Source organism: Periophthalmus magnuspinnatus, chromosome 9 (assembly GCF_009829125.3).
Source record: "Periophthalmus magnuspinnatus isolate fPerMag1 chromosome 9, fPerMag1.2.pri, whole genome shotgun sequence".
In the NCBI taxonomy this organism is placed as follows: domain Eukaryota; kingdom Metazoa; phylum Chordata; class Actinopteri; order Gobiiformes; family Gobiidae; genus Periophthalmus; species Periophthalmus magnuspinnatus.
In genome coordinates this window covers 3,599,134-3,618,972 of record NC_047134.1, presented here as the reverse complement: position 1 = coordinate 3,618,972, position 19,839 = coordinate 3,599,134, and the positions used below count along the sequence as shown (strand labels likewise).

Here is a 19,839-nt window from a genome sequence, read left to right as displayed (position 1 = left end):
GTCCTAGTTCACTTGTTCTTAAACACGTGAGAATCTCTCTGTAGTTTTTCAGAGTAAACATGACAGACTTGAGTCTAAACTGGGCTCTTTGCTGCTGACAGAGCTGATCCTCCTCAACAGATTTAATCATGTTTTTAGCATCTCTCTGGGTTTAAGACAAAACTCACACACTGAGTGTGTGTGTGTGTGTGATGAGAGAGACTAGAAAAAAACATCTGAGAAACATAAAAATGTGAGATCAGACTTTTACCTGAACACTTCACCTCTAGACCCCAGGAAGAGGAAGAGGAGGATGAACCATCAACACATTCTTTCACTGCTGACTTCATCACACAGTCATAATCGACCTCCCACACTGGACTCTCCGGAAAATCGTTTCTCTCTTCTCTATAAACAGCAGAGCCACAGTCCAGGTCTCTGCACACAGCAGCTATGTGCTCCACGTCCCAGGGTCTAAAGGGCTCATACACCCGTCTCCACTCTCCTCTGAGTCTCACCTCCACAGTCCCAGCACAGCGACTGGCTCCTCCCACCAGCCTGAGCTCTGAACAGACAAGAGACAGAGTGAGCCCCTTTACCTGAGCAGTGAAGCCTCACCAAGAGTAAAAGAAAAATTCTATTTTGTCAACTGGACAAAAATTTTAGAGCAGGGGTGTCCAAAGTGTGGTCCCCAGGCCGAACTTGGCCCTCCAGCAGAACTAATTTGGCCCAAAGGGGCTCTGAGATTTTAGGAATAATCTGTTTTGAGTCAGTTTGTAGTGAAAAGACTGTCAGGAGGACAGTCCTGTCTATTTCCTCATTTTTAGTCAATGTCACATCTTTCTTCATAGAAGAACATTTTTCTGTTCAAACTGTCATCAGGTTTGACCCTCCACCCACTAATGTGTATTCACTTTGACCCACTGTGGAAAATACTTTGGGCCCTGGGGGGAGGAGCTAACTACACCCAAACAGTTAGCTCCTCCCTTCAGACACATATAAGGAAGTATCCACCAGTGACCTGTCCAGAACTGAAGACACATTCTGACCAGACTGAGGGATTACACAGACACTGTGGCAGAGTGGTTATCCTGTGTGCTCCCTCTCACCAGGAGGTTGTGGGTTAGACTCCTGATCTGAGTGGAGTGTGCATGTTTTCCCTGTGTTACTGTGGCAGAGTGGTTATCCTGGTGTGTGTCTTTACCTGAGCTGTTGTCTTCTGCCAGGAGCCCTGCACACACAAAAGTCATGTCACAAAATGGTGGATGTTGAGCTACTTAAAGCCACAGGCTGGTTTCATGAGTGTGATGGAAACTGTAGTCCTGCTTTAGTCCCGGTTTAGTCCTGGTTTAGTCCTGGTTTAGTCCCTCTTTAGTCCTGCTTTAGTCATGCTTTAGACCCGCTTTAGTCCTGGTTTAGTCCTGCTTTAAACCTTGTTTAGTCCAGGTTTAGTCCTGTTTTAGTCCTGCTTTAGTCCTGTTTTAGTCCTGGTTTAGTCCTGCTTTAATCCTGTTTTAGTCCTGTTTTAGTCCTGCTTTAGTCCTGGTTTAATCCTGCTTTAGTCCTGTTTTAGTCCTGTTTTAGTTCTGTTTTAGTCTTGCTTTAGTCCTGCTTTAGTCCTGTTTTAGTCTTGTTTTAGTCCTGTTTTAGTCCTGCTTTAGTCCAGGTTTAGTCCTGCTTTAGACCTGTTTTATTCCTGCTTTAGTTTTGTTTTAGTCCTGCTTTAGTCCTGTTTTAGTCCTGCTTTAGTCCTGGTTTAGTCCTTCTTTAGTCCTGGTTTAGTCCTGCTTTTAGATCAGTGGTTCTTAACCTTGTTGTATTGATCCCCACCAGTTTGATATGCACATTCACCAAACCCTTCTTTATTGTCAATTTTTTTTTTTTTTTTTTTTTTTTTTTTTTAATTCAAGCTCTAATTTTGTTTTGTTTTACTGGTGCACAAAATTAATCGTGCATTAACATCACTGTGTTCAAAGAATAAAACCAGTACAATGCATGAACTCACAACAAATTACATATATACCTTTTCACAAAGATATGACCTTTTTTAATTCTACCACACTGAAATCATTTAATTTTTTAACCTTATGTATTTCAATAATGAACTTATTGTATTTATGCTATTTATTATTTTTAACATTTTAACACAGACTGTAACTCCACAACCAATTGTGCTGCATGTAAATTCAAACGGCATGTCAAAGCAGAGGAATGAGGCTCTTTAAATATGTCACTGTCATTACGGTAATGCGCTTCCGTGGTCCCTTGAAGACGTCCAATCAGAGCGCAGTTGTCGCCGGGATCCTCCCAGTCAACGCTGGGGTATCACTCTGGCCGTGTCTCATGCCGTGTCTCAATTCACCAAAGAACGGCACATTTAAGTCGGGCGGGTACTTCGATAGGCACATCAAAGGGTTCATTTGTCAAACTGGGACACGGCCAGAACCTGGACACGCTCGCAGTCCACGAATCATATGAGTCGGCTGTGTGTCTTGACCTCCGCCGAACCCCAGAGACTGACCCACCGAACCCCTAGGGTTCGATCGAACCCTAGGGGTTAGCAAGAGCCACTGATTTAGATGAAGATAAACGTTCTTATGTTCAAGGGGACATTTGTCTTGTGCCGCAGCTTAAACACAGTTTCACTCACACATCACAGTCAGGGACAGTCAGAGCTCATCAAAAAGAAGAAGACAAATACGTGTCCATTTTGTGTCTGCACAGCCAGAAAGTGTCACTGCACCAGCCCCATTTCACAAATATCATGAATAAAACCACACAGTCGACACATTCAAATCACAGATCCTGAAGCTCACTGGAGATTAAAGGGACTTAAGCCTCTGTTGAGCACATTTGTTCAAGAGGGAAACAAAATCAAGTGACAAATGAGAGTTTATTTGTGTTACTCTTAAAGTGATGTGCTCCAAACACCTGAAGGAACAGTTTCATATTCACCACACAACAGGTGAGAGGGGTTCTGACAGTTCATCTGAGCTCAGAGTTTAGACAAATGTCCTGAACAGAAGGAAACTCTTTCCTGTCAGTCACCTTCATGGCCTTATTTACCAGTTTTTAGTTTTTGGTTTTACATTAGACAAAGACCTGAGGCTGTGCCACACTCTCCAAAACAGCTTTAGAAAAACAGATCAGGATTTTTGGCTCAAACAGCCCCAGTCTCCTTAAAAAGTGGAGCCTCTGGGACAGTTTTGAACAAAGAAAATCAGCATGTACATTCCATCTGAACAACTGCAAACCCTTGCCCTTCTCTCAATGAGCTTCATGATGAAGTCTCTGTGCCTCAGCGTCAGGGAAACCCACAGCAGAGGTCAAAGGGTAAAGGCCATTTCAATATTTAAATCTAAAAGATGTGACTTATTTTGAGTTGTTCACACACTCGTCCATCAAAGACTCATATTCACAAATAACACAACAGCACCTGAAGCAGCATCTCACAGAAAACAGTGTTACTTACTTAAAAAGTACAAAGAACAGACCAGGACCAGTGCTCCGAGGGCCATCATCAGGACTGAACCAGGACTAAACCAGGACTGAACCAGGACTAAACCAGGACTGAAAATGTCAGTAAAACTTGTGGTTTCCTCATTTGTCTTCGTGCCTACATTTCATTGTCTTTGAATGTGTGGTAATATTTACATCCTGTTTAGTCTTTTTTGACCATTCACTTCTGCTAATGTGGTTAAAGGTGTTGCTGCTGCTGATACTAAAAGTCGTGCCAACATCAGTCTATATCTCTCATACGAAAACACTAAAGTGGATTGATCCTGAATTGAAAAACACACAGTACAAACCTGGATGAGGGTGTGACTGGTCATGTGGTGTAGGATTGTCTGAGGATCATCCCCCAAAGCCTTCTGTAAATGTGCAATAATGTTCAAAAACACAAACTGTGACAAAGAGCAGAATGCAACACTTTAGTAATTAGTTTGTATCTATAACGAGTCATAGAAGTTCTTAATTAAAATCTGATCAAACTGCAGAATAACTACAAAAGTCCCACTGGTGCAAAGAGATGGAGCTCAGTATAAACACTGAGACCAAAACAGAACTGTTCCCTCTGTCATGGACTTGGAAGAACGTTTGTTTCAGGTGAAAGCGTCAAAGACGAGCAAGAGTCTGAAACATAAACTCAGAAGGTTTAATGAATTTCACACTGATGAAGTGAAAAAATGAAGCAACGGACTCTACGGAAAAGAAGAGAGTCCTGAAATGTGCATGTTTACAGTTTATATAGTGTCTCTCAGTGTATGTGTGCGTGTGTGTGTGTGTGTGTGTATGTTGCAGAACCGCACGGAGGAGAGTAAAGCTCTATTCAGGACCATTATCACTTCCCCCTGGTTCCAGAACTCCTCCGTGATCCTGTCTATGAACAAGAAGGACCTGCTGGAGGAGAAGATCATGTCCTCACACCTGGTGGACTACTTCCCCGAGTACGACGGTACGGACTGAGCGCGCTCCGTAGCCTCACAGAAACGACTCATAAACTGGGTCTATGCTCTGTGTTGAAAAGCGAGGAGAGTTTGTTTGAGTTGTTCATTGAAATGTGAAAAGACTGTGATGGTGATGTGGCTGTTAAGTTCTACTATAGTGACATTATCTCAGTACATATTTATGTTTTTAATAATTGACAACATCTTCAGTTTCTTAAATACAAGTTAAAACTCACAAAATGAGCCTACATTTTGGGATTTTGTGTATTAATGTCTTGGATTCATTCAACAGATTCATTTTTAGAGCTGCTTCCTTTTCCATTTAACTGATGTAAAACTCTGTAAAATGAAGCATAAATGCCAGTTCCAAAGCCATGAAACCCTGACTTGTGCACTTCAGTGTTGTTCCTCTTCAGGCCCTCAGACGCCCAGGCTGCGCGGGAGTTTATCCTGAAGATGTTTGTGGACCTAAACCCAGACAGTGACAAAATCATCTACTCCCACAGACACCGAAAACATCCGCTTTGTGTTCGCCGCGGTCAAAGACACCATCCTGCAGCTCAACCTGAAGGAGTACAACCTGGTCTAGACTCGGGCTCCAAACCAAGTCCCGCTCCAGTGGTCCACCAGTGTTCGTTCATTTGCCGTTTGTTGCTCTGAGGAGCTCGTGAAAAGCTTTGGGGAGATTTTGTGGTTTAAATACACAGCTCTGACCCTCTCCTTTTGGGGTTTTGAAGTTACGTTTGGGATTACTTTCTCATGGAGGGACTCGTGAGTGGAACATCTGGCTCCTCCCCCTCTTTTTTATAAGTCCTTGTGTACCAACTCCCCCTGATGGACAGAAGTCGCTAATTACTCGGCATAAACTGTGATTTTTAAATGATTTCTTAATGATTTCTTCTTGATTCAGTCATTGATTCATTTCTGAACTTTGGTACATCTGTTTTGTGGCGCCTCGAAGTACAGCTGAGGTGAAACTATCTTAGGAATAAGAGTCCAACACTAAAACTAGCTTTCACAGGAGCGCTAGTGCTAACTGCTAACTGAAAGGCAGTGTTTATTTATGAACAGTGCTGAACAATTGTTTAACTGTGCCACATATTGCTTTTTATTCTGGTAGTATGTATATTTATTGCCAAAACCAAAATGTCAGACTCCACTTTTGCGCTGTTTATGACTTAAAAAGTATTTACGAGAAACATGCAGGGCTAGCCAACCGCTAACAGTGATTTTTACGTTCCACTTGAAGGCTCTATCCAAGCGATGTACAATTTTTAAGTATTTGCAAAAAGGTATTTTATCCAACGACTCGATCGTCGAATCAACCCCTCCCGTCCTTTTTCTGAAAACACTAACGCTAAAGATGCACTATGTAACTTTTCTGGTGGAGCTGCAGATGTTATTGCTTTGTTTTTTGGTGTTAAAAAAATCCATTGAAAATCATGCTCTCCACAGATCTGATGTGTAACTTGGCCTGGTGGCGTCACCTACTTGTCTCCGTGGAGATAAATTCGGTGTCGTACTGTGAAACATTCTGGGCGGAGCAGGTGGCGCCCCCTTCAGTACAAAAGTTACATATCGTCCTCTTTGAGTAGAAATGACGTCACAATTATGAAACAAAATGGGTTGTTTGAGTTTGTACCAAAGTAAGACAGTTATTACATTTTGTCACATTGGCGTAAAATCGATTTTTTACCATAAAATCCTGTAAGTTCCGTTTAACTGAGGCATAGTGCAATTCTGAACGCTCTAACCATTGTACATACATCTCTATATATACGGCAGCATCTTGGTGGCTTTGTAATCACAACTTTTTTGGCAGATTTGAATGTGCGGTATTGAAAAATATGTATCTGTGTAACTGTACTGTATGTCTAACGGAGAATTCATTTTTGAAAGACGGAAATGTTATTGTTTTATTTCCCTTTTTTAAGAGGAGAATGTAAATTTTGTGTACATTATTTTTTCTTCAAATTTTTATTTCACAGCAAAGGAATCAGAATTCAAAAGTGCAAAATGGCAACTAGAATTATAATGTTAACCACACTGAAGTATGCCAGTATAGTGTCCTGTTTTGTTAAATGGATTTTTATATGAAAGTCATTACAAAGTGAATCCAATAGACAGGGCTATTGTAGTGTTGTACTTGTAAACATATTGTTTTTTATTACACGCTTTATTAATGCTTTGCTGGAGCACTGCACATTTTGTACCTGCCCCACACTCTGCCATTTTAGACCAGTTTGAAACATCTGTGCCAGAAGAAAACCCAAAAGTGCAGCTGCGACAAGTTAAGAACAGATGAGCCACTGAGACGAGAAAAAACACTGTTTTAGATCGGTTCAAATGACTTGAAATCCACATCACACATTTGTCCTGGTTTGGTCCATTTTAGTCCTGATGAAGACCAAGGGAAGGTCCTGGTCCAGTCCTGGTTTAGTCCTGGTTTAGTTCTGGTTTAGTCCTGGTTTAGTCCTGGTTTAGTTCTGGTTTTAGTCCTGGTTTAGTCCTGGTCTAGCCCTGGTTTAGTCCTGGTTTAGTCCTGGTTTAGTCCTGTCTTAGTTTCAGTATTTTTCTCAGTTTATTTTATTTCTGGACCTTGAATATTTGACTTATTTAGTTGTTTCTGACATGTTTCTTTAAATTACTCAAACACTTTTATTATTTAAAGGTAAATTTTGACCAAAGACGATAAAAAAATGGTCAGATTGAATTTTCCTTCACTTCGGCCTCTGTCCTTCGTCCCACTATTTCTACAATGTGACGTCACGTATGTTGAAAAAAACTTAAACAAGTAGAAAAATTCCATGTGGAAAAGACTCAAAACATTCAGAGTCATTTTAACCGAGGCTAGACATTCTTTATTTTGCAGTGTACGGCAGCCCAGAAGGGACAAGTCTCATGTCAACCACAAATGTCCAAAGGAAAAAAACAAATGTGTAGCTTTAGCCTCGCGTCATCACCTCTGGTCTGTTTGCCCTTTCTTCTGTGATTCAATCTATTAAAAAATAAGAGTATTTTATTTCACTTGAAGATGAAATATTGACTTTAAATAAATGCATTATGTCGACTTTCTCAATGGAATTATTCATGTAAACCCAACGCACATATTTACATTTGAACTACTTCAAACGAGTAGTATTTACATCATACATCTGAAATAAAAAGATCATACAACACAGTGTTTTCCACAGGTTTCATAACAGATTCACAATTAGAATTAACATAAAGGCTTTGCGTTTTGTGTTGGAGGCCATTTTGAGGACCCTTTAAGGCGCCGTTTGGTCCAAAGTTATTCCTCACTTTTCTAACACATTCCAGGTTGTTTTTAGACGTGGAACAGTCTCCTGTTTTTTACACTTCCAAGTCTAAAACTCCACTTTAGGATGATTATCTGATCTGTGCTAGAAATGAAAATAAATGCATTATTTTAATCATTTATTTAAATATATTAAATGAACTGTATGTAAACTTTAAACTCATAAACGTGATCTGTGTCCCCAGAAATGAAGTCAACACGTTCAAATCAAATCCAGCTTTTAGCAACTGTAATCTGTATAAAGAAGTGAGTGTGACGTCACCACAGCTTCAGCTCCAAATGAAGCTCATCGAGGCCAGAGCAGTTACAGCGGCTCATCTGGACTTCCATATTTCAAATTCTGACCGTTAATGTTCAGATCTTGATTTACAGACACAATAGTGAAATAAAAACCCCAGGATCATGTAGAGGGTTAATACGAACATTTAAGACCAGAATGAGTCTGACAGCAGCAGGTCCAGAGAGAGGACACAGTTTTTACATAGAAAGTGAATTGGAGTCAGAGTCGATGGAGCAGGAAGTGCACCATGATCACTTCCTGTTTGTAACGTGGTGGCTAGCAGGTTAGCGACGTCCATTTACATTTACAGTCAATGATTGTGATGCTGATTTATTCTTCATGATAAAACATTGGACATTAAGACCATGTCGTTATGTTATAATCTGGTGTTTTGGTTCAAGACAATTATCCAATCAGAAAGCAGAATGAGCGTCACATGACTCTCTCATTTGGGTTGCCAAAGCTGAAATCCAGTTATTTTAAATGTAAAATGACTCTCTCTGATCTGAGCGGACAGGACCTAAAGCCCAGCACCTGCAGACAGTGAATCTGAGCCTCTGTGCACTGTCCACACACTGAGAATGAGACGCACCTGTGTGTGTCTCTATCTGCAGGACAAGACTCTGGACACAGGTCTGTCCACACACTGAGAATGAGACACACCTGTGTGTGTCTCTATCTGCAGGACAAGGCTCTGGACACAGGTCTGTCCACACACTGAGAATGAGACGCACCTGTGTGTGTCTCTATCTGCAGGACAAGGCTCTGGACACAGGTCTGTCCACACACTGAGAATAAGTCTTCATCAGGACTAAACCTGGACTTGAACAGGACTAACCCAAGTCTTCATCAGGACTAAACCTGGACTAGAACAGGACTAACCCAAGTCTTCATCAGGACTAAACCGGGTTAAACACAGCTGTATGTTTAAATTTAGGACAGTATTTTCTGCCATATTGACGACACACACAAGATGATTTCAGTCCTAGAATCTGGCAGCTCAAAGTGAGGAGCTCATTTTTCTTTCTGATTGGATAATTAAACCGAGAACCAAGTTTTTGATTTGTATTTGACTTGTACATATATTTTCATTATTATTGTGGTTAAATCCACATCGGAGCTGCAGGGCCACAGGTGGAGGTAGGACGTAGGTGAGACACTTTGAATACAAAACAATACAGGATTATTCAAACATGCATTAATCATTCATAATATCACTGAGCACAATGACACAAAGCAATTTAAAGATTTAGGTAAAGCTCATTCTGTCACTTTAAGGTACGAGTCAGACTGGAGTTCTTTATGTAGAGCCCGACCTTTCAGAGCGGGTTTGTACCTGATACACTTTTTACTCAACAATCACATTTATTTATCGTTCCTGACACGTTTGGCTCATTTTATTTTGAAAAACCGGAAGTGCTGCCGTGTGTTTTATTTTGGTAGCGTCACTTCCTCTCAGTGACGCAGAGGGTAAGTTCTGTCTCGTTAAATATCTTATATTTTACAAAAATGACTTACTGTCAGCATAAATACAAGAACACACGTTGATAAGACAATGTTTTCACATGTAGTGGATGTATTTTGGAGCGCTAACTTTAAGTTTTGTCCATTTTATTTGGACTGTAAATGTTTCAGTTATTTTCATATTGTAACATGGAGCTGAATGGCGCGAAAATGAGCCGCCATCTCACGGCTCTGTTCTTCTAAGGAGCCAGTGTCCCTGATATGAGCCAAGACAAATGGATTTATTTATTTATGTATTTATTTATTTTATTGATATGTGTGAAGACATATGTATATATTTATTTATTTCATTGATATGTGTGAAGACATATTTATTCTTTTAAAAGTATTTTCTTGTTCAGACATGATTTATATAATTGTGAGTCACTTTGATGTAAATCCTGTGTAATATTATGGTAATAACATGTCCAGTCTGTAGCTGTAAGTCTCAGTAGCTCGTTGGAGACTGCAGAGGGAGCCAGAGTGCCTAATATGTGCAAAGACATATGTATTTATTTATTTTATTTCATTCATAAAATATAAAAAGACTTCAACAGTGTTGTCAAGTAAAACATACAAGAAATGAATGAAAAGGAGCAGAAAGAAGAGTAATCTTATGTGATCTGCCCCTTTTTCAGACAATACTTTAAATCTGATCGTTACATTAAAACATTTCAGTACATTTCACTTATATCACAAATATTAATCCATTGCAAACAGAAATCTGCACTTTTATGTGCAACTTTTTTTTTCTCACTGAGCAGTTTTTTATGTGTTAAATGTCATTATTGTTCTTGATTCTTTGATTTCTTTGTCAAGTTTTATAAATTAACTCATTTCACAGAAATGTTTTATTCCATAACTTTGGTTCTACATCTGTTTTTTAACACATCTGTTCCTTTTAGATTGTAGTGACTTGTTCTTATCTCCAAAAGTCTTTGAATGTTTACACATAATACATTGCACTTTGTTTTATACATTACTTTGAGGATACTTAAGTCAACAGTATCATGGATTTTTAACACTTTAAGTTTGACAGATATTGGGTTAGATGTGTCTCTGTAGTGACTGTTGGTGATAATTCTCAAGACAAGCAGGTTTTACACGTTGACCCCCAAATTTTCACACAGTGCATCAAAAATGGTGCAATTGTAGAGTTACATAATGTTAATAATGCAGTTCTATTCACTTTATGCAACACAGCGACATACTGGTAGAGTTTTTATGTCTGTCAGAGGAGTAAAGCTGATCGACTCCATGTCGTGTCCTGTTTTTCATGTGCGGCCTGAAGAAAGATTCTCCACCGAGACATATGACATCATCATCTGTGAGTATGACATCATCATCATCTGTGAGTATGACATCATCATCATCTGTGAGTATGACATCATCATCCATGAGTATGACATCATCATCCATGAGTATGACATCATCTGTGAGTGTGACATCATCATCTGTGAGTATGACATCTGTGTTTATTTGAGCCCTGAGCTGCTCTCTGCTGCCCTCTGCTGGTCGTTCAAACCGTTTCTGAAGAAAACCAGTGGAGAAAATCCTGCAGAGGTTTAGTTTATTTAAACAGTACAAAGTGTCACAGAAAACAGTGACACTGTGGACGCCATTACTGGGACTTTATGAACGGAAGTTTGGATCAAAAATGCATATTTCGAAACGTTGGTTTTGTGAATCATCCTTTTAGAGAAATATCACAGACTTTCAAAGAGGAGAGATTTTTATTAGTTAGTCGAGAACAGGCGAGTTAGCATGCTAACAATGCATTTCCTGATTAATAGAAAATAAAAGGCTTTATAATTAGGATATTTAAAAACTACCAAATAAAGTGAATATTAAAGCTATATTTTATACACACATTTCTTAAGTTTCAAACAGGAGGGATTTTTACTTAGTTACTTGAGAGCAGGCGAGTTAGCATGCTAACAGTGCACTTCCTGATTAATGGAAAATAAAAAAAACTTTATAATTAGATATAGACAGAACTCAAGAGCGGCTTTTAAGTCACATTTTATTAAAATATGTGGAAACAAGCAGGTGCAGGATATTTAAAACATTACAAATAAAGTGAATATTAAAATTATATTTTATTCACATATTTCTTAAGTCTTTAATTAAAATGTCAGACTCATTTGAAAGATGAAAGCAGAGCTGTGATTGGCTCAGAAGCTGTGCTCGGTGGTGACCTCAGCGGCGACGTCATCATACTCCTCCTCCTGCTGGCCCGTCTCCATGGAAACGACATGTGCACTTCCTGTGGGCGGAGTCAAGACAAATAATTAGTCCAAACTGGGGTTGTGTTCAGATGCCCTCCCACAGCCCCTCTCTGCTCCACACTGCCCCCCAGTGACCTGAAACCTTTGTCTGTGTAATACCTCTTTTCTCCAGCAGGGAGCAAACATTTGAGCTTTTATTTAGAGCAATTCATGTTTGAGTTTGTCCTGCAACTGAGGCTTGAGTGCTCAGATAGTCTGTTTTCACCTACCCCCTATCCCCGCCCCCTGCTCTGTACTTACAAATTCAAAATGTATTAGCCCGTGTATTAGCCTGTGTGTTAGCCCGTGTATTAGCCCATGTGTTAGCCTGTGTGTTAGCCTCTGTGTTAGCCCGTGTGTTAGCCCATGTATTAGCCTGCGTGTTAGCCTGCGTGTTAGACCGTGTATTAGCCTGTGTGTTAGCCTGGGTGTTAGCCCGTATGTTAGCCTGTGTATTAGTCTGTGTATTAGCCCGTGTGTTAGCCTGTGTATTAGTCTGTGTATTAGCCTGGTTGTTAGCATATGTATTAGCCTGGTTGTTAGCATATGTATTAGCCTGTGTGTTAGCCCGTGTCTTAGCATGTGCATTTTCACCAAATTCACACTTTTATCTGGCCAGTTTGTTTTTATAATACACCTGTGATTTTGACCGTGACCAATCAGAGCGCAGCACCACATGGCTGTTCACAAACACAAACACACAGAGGCTGGAGATCGACTTCATGCAGGAAACAAAGCCGTGATTTTTAGGCCAATGTATCGGCTGCTTTTGGTTGGTTTCCTTCTTTTGTGGCACTTTTGGTTTTGGGTATCGTGTTTTCCGTGGTAGAGACACAATATGAGAATTGTGATATGTGCAGATGCAACTGCTCATTCTAGACCACGCCTCACAGAGCTCACCTTCGCTCATGGTTTGGAGCACGGCAAAAGCTGAAGAACAGGTGGGCGGGGCTTGAGTCAGCACGAGAATATTTGCAGATGTGCTATTGGCTGATAGTAGAGGATACGTCACACTCTGGTGGAGCTGTTCACTGTTTGTGCCTCAAAAGTGTCAGAGAAAAGTTGTCAAAAAATGTGCAAGAATCCCCATGGTGACAAATGTGTTTCTATTCCCTGATAAATGTAGATGATGTGAGCAGAACACAGGCTCCTCCCTCAGTGGAGATCCAAAAACTGCACCAAAAAGGCTGTTGTCCCAGCGCTTGGAGGACCTGGAGGACCTGGTGTGGGTTCATTCTATAGTTTAGGTCAGAACATCTCAGACTGTGGGGTTACCTGTGCGACGCTGCTCCCTGCAGATCAGCACCAGCAGCACAGTGCACACGGCGTATGGACTGGACACCAGCAGAGGGCGCACTAGCCACAGCATCCACATGGAGGGAGAGGAGGAGGAGAGGGAGGACCTGGAGTGAGAGAGAACGCGCAGTGAGATTTCAGTATATTTTATTCAGTATTTTTTATTAATGTGACAATTTGTGGAGTCGATCCCAAACTAATAATCAGAAGGTTTAACATTTGTGGAGCAGAAGTTTGGGCATTTATTTAAAAATATTAAGTCTCCCATAGAGTCACATAGAGTTACATAGAGTTATATAGAGTTACATAGAGTTTATAGAGTTTTATAGAGTAGAGTTTATAGAGTTTTATAGAGTAGAGTTTATAGAGTTTTATAGAGTTCTACAGGCCCCGCCCTCCATCTGAAACATCATGACATTATCAAATCCTAAACGTGAACATGACACATTTGAATTTAAATTGTAGTAGGTCTAAAGTCTGACATTATGAACCAGGAAAAGGTTTGATTTTTGATTTTTACTTTTAACATTCCTTTTAAATAAATTAACTTGACCATTTTCCATCTTGTTTTGTTACTTCTCCTTCCCCAAGCTGAGCTGGGTCGTAACATGTGTGTGTGTGTCTGTGTGTGATGAGAGACACTAGAAAAAAAAGCATCTGAACACTGAACACTACCTGAACACTTCACCTCCAGACCCAAGGAAGAGGGAGAGAATGAACCAAAGACACATTCTCTCACTGCAGACTTCTTCACACAGTGAGGTGAGACCCACCACATTGGACTCTGTGGAAAATCCTCTCTCTTTTCTCCATAAACAGCAGAGCCACAGTCCAGGTGTCTGCACACAGCAGCTGTGTGCTCCAGGACCCAGAGTTCAGAGGGCTCCACCCGTCTCCACTCTCCTCTGTGTCTCACCTCCACAGTCCCAGCACAGCGACTGGCCCCTCCCACCAGCCTGAGCGGCTCTGAACAGACAAAAGACAGAGTGAGACCCCGCCCCTTTACCTGAGGAGTGAGGACACGCCCCTTTACCTGAGCAGTGAGGCCCCGCCCCTTTACCTAAGCAGTCAGGCCCCGCCCCTTCATCTGAGCAGAGGCCCTGCCCCTTTACCTGAGCAGTGAGGCCCCGCCCCTTTACCTGAGCAGGTGAGGTTGACAGCGGCTCCAGAGGAGCAGGTCTCTGAGCCGGAGCGGGGACAGTCCATCAGAGCAGACTCATGGCCCTCACAGTGGAACTTCTGCTTCAGAGGAGAGAGCGCCCCCTGGAGGAGAGAAGGAGCCCCACAGCCCAGCTCCCTGCACAGCACCTCTGCCCCCTGCTGGTCCAAGGCCCCTTCACAGACCCAGGTCCAGGACTGGTTCCAGATCTGCACTGATCCTGAGCACAGACTGGGTCCCGAGACCAGACGCACCGAGTCTGTGGACACACATGTGTGACATCATCGCTCTGAGCCAATAGGACACACACAGGGCTGTGACATCACCGCTCTGAGCTGGTGTCGTCCTCCTGTTTAGTCCTGGTTTAGTCCTGGTTCAATCCTAGTTCAGTCCTGATTTAGTCCTGGTTCAGTCCTAGTTCAGTCCTAGTTCACTTGTTCTTAAACACGTGAGAATCTCTCTGTAGTTTTTCAGAGTAAACATGACAGACTTGAGTCTAAACTGGGCTCTTTGCTGCTGACAGAGCTGATCCTCCTCAACAGATTCAATCATGTTTTTAGCGTCTCTCTGGGTTTCAGACAAAACTCACACACTTGGACTCGTCTGTGTCCAACAGGACTGTCCTCATGTCCAGAGACACACACAGAGGACACGCCCCCTCTGTGTGTGTGTGTGTGTGTGTGATGAGAGACACTAGAAAAAAATCTGAAAAACAAAAATGTGAGATCAGACTTTTACCTGAACACTTCACCTCCAGACCCCAGGGAGAGGAGGGTGAGGCAAGGCCCCTTCACAGTGATCACAGTCACAGTGTATGAACTCACATTGTGTTCTGTGTCCTGATTGACAAAGGGACTGTAGACCATCTCCTCTGTGCTGTGTCTCCTGTACTGTACAGAATGTGTTCAACTTGCCAAATTTATATAAATGTTCGTTCGCTAGCAGTGTGACTCTGTAGTGCTGTATGTTTGCAAGTTTTCTCCCCAACAAAATTAACAATGTCGATGAAACATTCTGCACCAACAAAAGTACCTACCTAGGTTTGAACTATAAGAGTGTTTAAACAAGAGAAATGTGAGAAAATGTCTGAGAAAAGTGTAGAAAGTGTTTGGTGAGGGGTTTTACAGCCTTAAAACATATATAATTGTAAAAGAATAAAGCTGACTGCTTTGCAACCTCTGAGATAAACAAAGGACCACTGTATTTATTTCGAGCAGATTAATGAAAAAATGTATTTCAGATTAATGAACTAAAATTTAAGACCCTAAGTTATTATCTTGATATTCTTCCATTAGAACATAAATTCAATGCTTTGTTTAAGCTTCCTTTCACACATACAGTTGTAATGACTGACAGGGAGACCAAAGAGACAGAACTCAGGGAGCAGTTTAACAATGTTTATTTTACAGGTTTTAAATGTGCGAATGAAGGTAGAATGATTGCAGTAGTCCAGAAGTAGATCTTGGGCAGCGGGGTCAGAGACAAGGTGAGCAGTACTGGTTGTGGAGAGCTGGGTCCAGGGAGCGGGATCTGATGAGGAGCAAAAACATCCAACTTAGAAATGAGTGTCAAAATGCAAAAACATGAGATTGAGCCAAGCGGAGCTGTACCACTGGACACGCAGAGTGTTCGGTCCTGGCTCCCTTTGTCCTCCCCAGCAGCTTGATTGGCAGTTAGTTGCAGGTGTGCATGGGAGGAACCCAAGTCTCCGTCCACCTCCAGGCTCTGACGCAGAAAGCAGAAGGAAAACAGCACAAAACACAAGCCGACCAGGCAGGCTGAAGAAGAACCCAGGGAGAGCGAACCACCCCTGGGCAAACCAATCCAAGCTGATCCCCAGGCCCACACCCACAAGGAATGAACTATCTCTGGTGGACCACTGAATGCAGGCTGGTGCCCCAGCCTTCCACCTCCACGGAGGCATCCCGATCCAGCACCAATGGAGAATGAGCCAATCCTGGCCAAGACACCCCATGCTCAGCCTGCCTGGATGGGGATGGCTCTTTCTTTCTGGGTGGGGGGCCGGGATTCTCCCCCTCCCTCTTGGGGCGGAGGGCCGGGGGTTCAGCATGGATTGTCTGGGTCAGGATTGGCTTATTCTCCATGGGTGCTGGATCGGGATGTTGCCCCTGAAGGTGGAGGGCTGGGGTGCTGGTCTGCATTCAGTGGCCCAGAGGTGGGTCATTGTTTCTGGGTGGGGGACCAAGATGTTTCTCCTACCTTGTGGGTGTGGAGCCTGTGGATCAGCTTGAATTGGTTTGGCGGGAGGTGGCTCGCTCTCCCTCGGTGCTTGATCGGCCTGCCTTGCCAGGGGTGGCTTTTTCTTTCTTAGGGAGACAGGTTTCTCCCCCTCCCCCTAGGGGTGGGTGGCCTGGGGGCTAGCATGGATTGTCTGAGCCGGGATTTGCTCATTCTCCATGGGTGCTGGATCGAGGCGCCCACCACTGGGGTGGGGGGCCGGGGCGCCAGCCTGCCCTCGGTGCCCCGGAGGTGGCCCTTTCCTTCTGGGTGGGGGGCCGGGATCCCCCCCCTCCCCCTGGGGGCGAGGGGCCGGGGGAACAGCATGTATTGTCTGGGCCAGGATTGGCTCAGTCTCCATGGGTGCTGGATCAGGGCTTTCTCCCCTGGAGGTGGGGGGCTGGGGCGCCAGCCTTCCTTCAGCGGCATAAGGGTGGCTCATTCTTCTTGGGTGGGGGGCTGGGATGCTCCTCCTGCGCCTGGGCTGGAGGGCCAGCATGGGGTGTCTGGACCAGGATTGGCTCATTCTCCATTGGTGCTGGATCGGGATGCCTCCGTGGAGGTGGAAGGCTGGGGCACCAGCCTGCATTCAGTGGCCCACCAGAGATAGTTCATTCCTTGTGGGTGGGGATCAGCTTGGATTGGTTTGCCCAGGGGTGGCTCGCTCTCCCTGGGTTCTTCTTCAGCATGCCTGGTCGGGGATGGCTCTTTCCTTCTGGGTGGGGGGCCGGGGTTCTCCCCCTCCCTCTGGGGGTGGGGGCCGAGGGATTAGAGTGGATTATCTGGGCTGGGACTGGCTCGTTCTCCATGGATGCTGGATCGAGGTGGCCCCCCTGGGGGCGAGAGGCCGGGGGACCAGCATGTATTGTCTGGGCCAGGATTGGCTCGTTCTCCATGGGTGCTGGATCGGGATGTCGCCCCTGAAGGTGGAGGGCTGGGGCGCTGGCCTGCATTCAGTGGCCCAGGGGTGGCCCATTCTTTCCATGTGGGGGAACGGGATGCTCCCCCTTCATTGTGGGTGTAGAGCCTGGAGATCAGCTTGGGATGGGTTGCCGAGGGGTGGCTTGCTCTCCCTGGGTGCTTGCTCAGCCTGCCTGGATGGGGATGGCTCTTTCTTTCTGGAGGGGGGGCCGGGATTCTACCCCTCCCCCTGGGGGCGGAGGGCCGGGGGTCCATCATGGATTGTCTGTGCCGGGATTTGCTCATTCTCCATGGGTGCTGGATCGGGATGTCGCCCCTGAAGGTGGAGGGCTGGGGCGTTGGCCTGCATTCAGTGGCCCAGAGGTGGGTCATTGTTTCTGGGTGGGGGACCAAGATATTTCTCCTTTCTTGTGGATGTGGAGCCTGGGGATCAGCTTGAATTGGTTTGGCTGGAGGTGGCTCACTCTCCCTGGGTGCTTGATGGGCCTGCGTCGCCGGGGGTGGCTTTTTCTTTCTTAGGGGGGGGCAGGTTTCATCCCCTCCCCCTGGGGGTGGGTGGCCTGGGGGCTAGCATGGATTGTCTGGGCTGGGATTTGCTCATTCTCCAAGGGTGCTGGATCAAGGCACCCCACCCAGAAGGAAAGGACCACCTCCGGGGCACCGAAGGCAGGCTGGCGCCCCGGCCCCCCACCCCCAGGGGTGGCCACCTCGATCCAGCACCCATGGAGAATGAGCAAATCCCGGCCCAGACAATCCATGCTAGCCCCCAGGCCACCCACCCCCAATCAAGGACCCACGGATAGGGAGCCACCTCCACCCAAACCAATTCAAGCTGATCCCCAGGCTCCACACCGAGAAGGAAGGAGAAACATCTTGGTCCCTCACCCAGAAAGAAGGAGCCACCTCTGGGCCACTGAATGCAGGCCAGCGCCCCAGACCTCAACTTTCAGGGGCAACAACCCCGATCCAGCACCCATGGAGAATGAGCAAATCCCGGCCCAGACAATCCATGCTAGCCCCCAGGCCACCCACCCCCAGAGGGAGGAGGAGAAACCTGCCCCCCCCCCCCCAAGAAAGAAAAAGCCACCCCTGGCAAGGCAGGCCGATCAAGCACCCAGGGAGAGCGAGCCACTCCTGAGCCACTGAATGCAGGCCAGCGCCCCAGCCCTCCACCTTCAGGGGTGACATCCCGATCCAGCACCCATGGAGAATGAGCCAATCCCGGCCCAGGCAATCCATGCTTGCCCTCAGGCCACCCACCCCCAGGGGGAGGGGGAGAAATCTGCCCTCCCTAAGAAAGAAAAAGCCACCCCTGACGAGGCAGGCCGATCAAGCACCCAGGGAGAGCGAGCCACCTCCAGCCAAACCTATTCAAACTGATCCCCAGGCTCCACACCCACAAAGAAGTGGAAATATCTTGGTCCCCCACCCAGAAAGAATGAGCCACCCCTGGTCCACTGAATGCAGACCAGCGCCCCAGCCCTCCACCTTCAGGGGCAACATCCCAATCCAGCACCCATGGAGAATGAGCCATTCCTGACCGAGACAATCCATGCTGGACCCCCGGCCCTCCGCTCCCAGGGGGAGGGGGAGAATCCCGGCCCCCCACCCAGAAAGAAAGAGCCATCCCCGTCCAGGCTTGCTGAGCAAGCACCCAGGGAGAGCAAGCCACCCCTCGGCAAACCAACCCAAGCCGATCCCCAGGCTCCAGACCCACAATGAAGAGGGAGCATCCCGTTCCCCCACTCAGAAAAAATGAGCCATCATTGGGCCTTTGAATGCAGGTTGATGCCCCAGCCCCCCCCCCTCCAGGAGGGGCATCCCGATCCAGCACCCATGGAGAACGAGCCAATCCTGGCCCAGACAATACATGCTGGTCCCCGGCCTCTCGCCCCCAGGGGGAGGGGGGGGGGGACCCCGGCCCCCCACCCAGAAGGAAAAGGCCACACCCGGGCCACCGAGGACAGGCTGTCGCCCTGGCCCCCCACCCCCAGGGGGGACCGCCTCGATCCAGCACCCATGGAGAACGAGCCAGTCCCAGCCCACATAATCCACTCTGATCCCCAGGCCAACCCCCAAGGGGAGGGGGAGAAACCTGCCCCCCCTAAGAAAGAAAAAGCCACCCCTGGCAAGGCAGGCCGATCAAGCACCGAGGGTGAGCGAGCCACCTCCAGCCAAATCAATTCAAGCTGATCCCCAGGCTCCACACCCACAAGGAAGGAGAAACATCTTGGTCCCCCACCCAGAAACAATGAGCCACCTCTGGGCCACTGAATGCAGACCAGCGCCCCAGCCCTCCCCAGGGGGAGGATTCTCCTCCTCCCCCTGGGGGTGGAGGGCCGGGGGTCCAGCATGGATTGTCTGGGTCAGGATTGGCTCATTCTCCATGGGTGCTGGATCGAGATGTTGTCCCTGAAGGTGGAGGGCTG

The 19,839-nt window shown here is 45.6% G+C and overlaps 1 protein-coding gene and 1 long non-coding RNA gene across 2 annotated transcripts in view; both read right to left on the bottom strand.

The window, feature by feature from the left end:
- The window catches only part of LOC129456509 (scavenger receptor cysteine-rich type 1 protein M130-like), an 85,226-nt gene that overhangs the window by 4,862 nt on the left and 60,525 nt on the right, over positions 1-19,839 (bottom strand). The gene's annotated exons all lie outside the window — the stretch shown is intronic.
- Positions 470-3,537, bottom strand: LOC129456544 (uncharacterized). Its single transcript, XR_008648823.1, has 3 exons — positions 3,452-3,537; positions 1,184-1,210; positions 470-544 (listed from the first exon to the last, which is right to left on the bottom strand). It is a non-coding gene; the product is annotated as an uncharacterized LOC129456544 (long non-coding RNA).